Genomic DNA, 5,973 nt, shown 5'->3' on the forward strand with positions numbered 1-5,973 from the left:
AAGATTAACAAGGCTTTGATCAAAATGATGACTGACTTAGTCCAACTTGCGTTCGATTTTATACAAGTATGCATTCTGTTGGAAAAAATTTTAGTCTGTCAGTTTAAAACTGCTTAAGCACGGGAAACACTTTTCTAATTTTCATATTCATTTCTATTAGTAGGGTTTAGGATTTTTGGGATGTGCTTGTATTGATCTTTTTGAAATTCTTGGAAAGAAAAAAAATATGAGTTGTAAGACTATCCTGGGTAGCCTGGTTACATCATGGATATTTGAGGCAAGGATTGGGTGGAATCTGATTTTTGTGTGATTTGGATTTTACAGGTTTGAGGAAGTTGTTTTTCTTTCTTAGGATAGATGACAATAGTCAAACTTTTCTGAAGGGTCACTAAGGAGATCAACTTTAGGGTTTTCATTCTCATATCTTTCTTTGAGCTGGGAAGGTTTTTTCTTCTTTTGCTTCTTTGGAGTATCATTATCATCATCATTAAGGAAGCTTCTGTATAAGTCCTTTTGATAGCCTTTGCATCTGCAATTAGTATCCCAATAGCAATGTCCTTATGGAGATATGTATGCATATACATGGTTTTCATTAGATTAGAAGTGTGGAACTAAAACATCTTGCTCGACTTGACATGTTTGCATCATGAACTATGTTAGAAAGATTGTTGGAAGAGGAACATCTTTTCCTTTGCTATGAGCAAACTCAATTGTTATAGTGCTATCCTGATTTGTCTTATAAAGTATTGAAATGGGTTCAGTTTGCTTCCAAATCTTTTGATAACTTGTCGTCCACGACTTTGGGAATAGTGTGGCAAATACCTCATTTGAGATTTACTTTGAAATGTGAACATGTCTAGGATTCTTGTCTACTGCTTCCATCTTTACAAAGATAGCATCACCAGAGTGAGAAAGAGAAGTTAATGGCAGGATCTTAAACTCTATATGCCATCTGGCAGTGAAAGGTTGCTTGAAGTTCTTTCATATCAGTACCTATAATCTGTACTTAAACTTTCAAAGCATTTAACAGTGTTGTGTCATGAAAAGACGTATTATAATTTGGAAAGATTGTGAAAAAGATAATTCCTGCATTAAATGCTGTCTCAACTATACCAAGTACTGCATGCTTGTATTCTTTGAATTTTATATCTAACAAGGCCATTTTGGAACATACAGGAATACCATTTTTGTCATGAAAGGTCAAAGCTAATCTGATAGCACCAAAGTGGATATAAGTGTATCCTTGTTCTGACTACTATTGAGAAAATTCTTTTGGGATCTAAAGAGTAACAAAGTGCTCTTGAGTTCCTGTTGGAAGAATACATTGGTCAAAATTTGTGGCTTGAACATACTCTTTTAGAGCTTGGTATTTTGGTTTTAAAAAGATTTTTAGAGATCTAATAAGAGAAGTGGAAGAGTTTGAGAAAGCTATATAAGGATTTACAAGAGGAAGAACTATTTGTTTGGTTTTCTTTTCTTCTAGAATATAATCTATATACTTCATACAAGAATTTTAACTTAGAAGAAAAAGACTTTTTAAGTACAGGAGAAGGGTAAGAAGACAAACTAAAAGAAGATCTAGAAGTAGAAGATTGAGAACTGGAACTAGCTAATAAATCCACGAAAATAAAACTCTCTTTTCACTTTTCCTATCTAACTTCAATAATCAAGAATCAAAAACAAAATTTCTTCTCTCTATTCAAAACTGCACTCTGATACCTTTTAAACACAGCGACAGGTAATAGGTGCCAGGGTTTTGGCAACTGATGGCTTCAATTCCGAGCTCTTCTAGTGGTAGAGTCAAGACATCGATACTATCCGATACTATTTCAACAGCGTGTGGATCGGTTGCTCTATCAAGATAATACCAAACATAAGCAATCCATAGATCAGACATATAACCAACGTATTCTAGTCGGTGTTCAAAACTCTGACGCCCTCTTGGCTTATTTTCAAACTGGTGGCCTAACTTTTATGATCCATTTATTTCACCTTTTCAAGAAAAATTAGTCACTTTTCCGTAGTAAAATGAATCAATTTGATATAACAAAACGAGACTACTAAACAAGCATATTTAAAACTAGTTAGGCCAGTTATATGTAATCTATATGCATGCCGCCTTTGTCTAAGGCAACAAGCTGCTCCAAAGACCCATCTTCACTTTCATGGCTTCCTCTATTTGTTGTGGTGCATAGAGAGGTTAATGAGATCATGCACTCAAAATAACATGACAATGTATTATTTTATTTGCATGATGACTATAGAAACAACATATTGCCATCTTCATAACAAGCTTAGGTCTTGATGGACCCAACAAAGAATACCAGTTGGTGAGGGATCGAACCTCTAGAGACGCATGTAAAATAATTCAGGATGCTTAGAATGTAGTTAGCCTGTGGCATAACAAGAAATGATGCATCATCATAAAATTCTCGAGGACACCACATCGTGTGTGATCGTCCTGTGAGGATTTTAATAAAACAGAAACCCAAGTAACCTTTATTGCTAAATTCATCATTTATAGGTATCATGAAATATAAGCATCTGCATTTATCACATATTTCTTCTTTTCCATTTGAACACCCATTTTCTTAAGTAACCAACCAATTTTGGATATATTTCTTTGCAAAAGAATTGGAGGGTGTATTTAAGTTCTATCAAGGCATACAGTCTGGAACTTCAAAGGATGTGACTGACTGATGAGGATTACACTTCCCTGAACAGCAAAAAGATTAAGAGAGAATTTTATAGGGAAAAAATACGCACCCAAAAGGAAAAAAAAGTGTTTACTTCTTCTAAAGCTAAATATGGTGTCATGGGAGTCTCTTTTCATAGAAATTTCACTAATAAAATGATATATAGATTGAATAGGTTATGTGATTAATCAAAAGATTCATTGGTCATTTAAAAAATCTAACAAAGGCCTATATGTTGCATCATTATGTTTGGATACCTCAAAATCAGCAAATGCAACTGGCATTCCACTAATCACAAGATTCTTGGGTCATTTAAAAAATCTAACAAAACAAAGGCTTATATGTTGCATCATTATGTTTGCATACCTCAAAATCAGCAAATGCAACTGGCATTCGACTTTTAGCCCAAATCTTGACCATACTGAATCCAGGATACCTGCAACCAGAAAGAATTGAATCAACCAGTTTCTTATCCCTACATTTTAAAGAGACACTAGGGGTAAAGACATGCTTAGAGGGAAAAGATAAAAAACCGAACATTTTGTTCTTTTCAACCAGAATATATTAATACATAATGATTAGCGCCACAACTCACTGAGATAGAACTTGCTTCAGTTCATCTTCATTGCAATTTGGACTTAGATTTGTTATAAACAAAGTAGAGCATGGTTGAACACCTTCATCAATAGGCCTTTACACCTGCTCCTGGAGTAACAATCAAAATTAAGTGCAGGGTCAAAATATTTTGACAAAAATAACTTAGAAGAAAGTGCCTCTTGAATTTTGTCTTAAAGACCATGATCTTTACAACCTTTATCCTTCATTGGTAAAATTGAGACAAACTCTACATTACATTTGCAGAATAAAAGTGGTTTCTACTTACAATTGAGACAACCTTTATCAAATGCTCATATTATGATGGGAAGCAGAATAAAGTGGTTTCTACTTACATTTGCAGCCACTACAGCATTTTCTGGATCCAGTACTGCCTCACTGCAAATTACTAGACAATAAGGTAATATTAGTAATGCAATAGGAAACTGACAGGGTTAATTAAATAAGTGATTCTTCATTTTTTACTTGTAATACAAAGCTTTTCTCACTGTTTAGGCTTGACATATAGAAGCTTAAAATATTAGACTTTTAACTAAAAAAATAACGCATCTTCAGAGTTTTCAACCTCTTTACAGTTTTCAAATCATCTTTGTTTGAAGAATCAGCACTGTTGGACGCAGATGGTTCTTCAGTGTTGCTGCCTCCTGAATATGGAAAATCATACTAGTATGCGTAGGTGATAAGGGATCATGTTGAGGATGCAGAGTCTCCCTCCTGTAGAATGGTAGATATGCACTTTTTATTCTTTCTAAACCACAAGGGAAAAGGTCGAGAGGATTTTATGAGCTTACTATCTTCATTTGATGTTTCTTGGGTATTAGCAAAGGCCTTAGTTCTTCTATCAGTAACAACATAAGAACCAGTGCCTGAGCAAGGAAAAGTTGAGCATACTATAATAGTTTTGGAGATGAACAGCATTAAAGTTTCAATCAATAGAACAACTTAAGACATTATCTACCAGGTTCCTGTTTTCTCCTTGAGTTTGATCTCGCTAGTTCAATAAGCAGAACAGATCCCAATTGAGGATCAAACTTTACACCCTAAACATGGTCAATCAAAAGAATGAACAGAATAAAAATTCACAGGAATCTCCAAAAGTTTCAAGAATTCTTGTTACTCAATAATACTCACATTTAATGCATGCATTGCTGCAAGCATGGATTGATGATTGAGGAAAGTAGCAAATGCAACAACCTGTATTCATGAGATGCAGCCCCCATTACATTGCTTTTCCAAATATTATTTGTCTTAAAAGTGCAAAAACAATAAACTTCTGCTTAGATTATCAAACAATACGCGTCAAAGAGTATATTAAAAGGGCAGCAACTTACATATTTCCCCCTTTCTGTTATTGTTTTCTAGTAGTTTTCTTTTGTGAAAGAACCCTAGAAGAAGTGTTGAACAATAATATGATCATAAAACAAAATGCAGAAATACAAATATAAAAAAGTGGCCAATACTACCATTAGATAACGATAAAGAAGTCATAAGAAATTATATGAAAGGTAAAGAAGTAAATGAAAATATTGTTCTTGATAGAAACGAGTAGTACAAGAAGATTCAAAACTACGAACTATAATCTAACATGATTCTTTTATTTTGCCTTTCATGGTGGACTCCATGGTTTCGGATACAAGGCTTAGTTTGTTATCGTTGTTGTAAAAAGTCATTTTTTCTTTCTCAAAATAGCTAAAAGATGAGCAAATAGTTAAAATTTAACATCAACTCAAACAGAACAGTTCACATAAAAAGTAAGACAGCAATTGTTGTTATTGACAAAATATTTTTTTTATATATTTTTTCTTTTAGTTATTGACAAAATATTTTTTTCCTTTTAATTGTCCAAAGGTATTGCTTTTAAATCCAAATGTACATCTGTAAAAAAAAAGTTAGAAATAGGAGAATTAAAACTCACATTGCTTATAAAATTTTTACCTAAATAAAATTTAATTCAACTGTTTCTAAATTCAAATTGTTTTCATAATTCCTTAAAATAGAAGTTATAAAACAGAGAGAATAAACTAAGCTACGAGTCCTCATTGCAATTTCTCGCTAGGAATGAATGAACGAATTTTTCTCGGAAACCAAACAGCAAGTAAAAGGATTTGCCAAAATTCAAGGTTATGTATCTGGTTGCCACGGCCAGTGTACTTGAGCTGGAAAGAGTCGAAGTCGGCGCGCCGCCGAGAAAGGTTGTGATCACACGCGCCTTGACGTCCTCCGGGAGGCCCGGAACGAAGAGCGTGTTGATCAAGTTTCGGTCTTGGTCAGGTTGAAGGTAATAGGGATCGTATTCGTATGGTGGCCGCCCCATTGGTTTCTTTTTGTGTAGGCCTCTTACGAGAGACTGATGGACAGCTCTAATTAGAGATAGCTTAGAGGCGGTTATCGCCGGCGGCGGTGAAAACAGTTAGTAGAGATAGAGGGGTTTACAGCAAAGTTATTAATACACTACCGTAGGTATCGGTTGTTTGTATATTATTTCGATTTTTTGATTTAGTAAAAATATATTTATAAATATATATCAATTTATATATAATAATAATAATAATACTAATGTTATATCAACAAAATTAAATAAATAAATTTAAAAATTTTAAAAATAATATAATCAATATATCATATATTTTAAATAAAATAAATATACAATATAATTATATGA

General features: G+C 33.5%; 1 pseudogene across 1 annotated transcript; it reads right to left on the reverse strand.

The window, feature by feature from the left end:
* Positions 1-1,539: 1,539 nt before the first annotated feature.
* Positions 1,540-5,625, reverse strand: LOC111281170 (uncharacterized; annotated as a pseudogene). Its single transcript, XR_002689094.2, has 9 exons — positions 5,380-5,625; positions 4,443-4,505; positions 4,270-4,351; positions 4,103-4,149; positions 3,877-3,974; positions 3,647-3,689; positions 3,292-3,401; positions 3,063-3,132; positions 1,540-2,716 (listed from the first exon to the last, which is right to left on the reverse strand). The product of XR_002689094.2 is annotated as an uncharacterized LOC111281170 (transcript).
* Between the last annotated feature and the right edge of the window lie 348 nt (positions 5,626-5,973).

Source organism: Durio zibethinus, chromosome 28 (genome assembly GCF_047325235.1).
Source record: "Durio zibethinus cultivar Kanyao isolate XHJ-2024 chromosome 28, ASM4732523v1, whole genome shotgun sequence".
NCBI classification, from domain to species: Eukaryota; Viridiplantae; Streptophyta; class Magnoliopsida; order Malvales; family Malvaceae; genus Durio; species Durio zibethinus.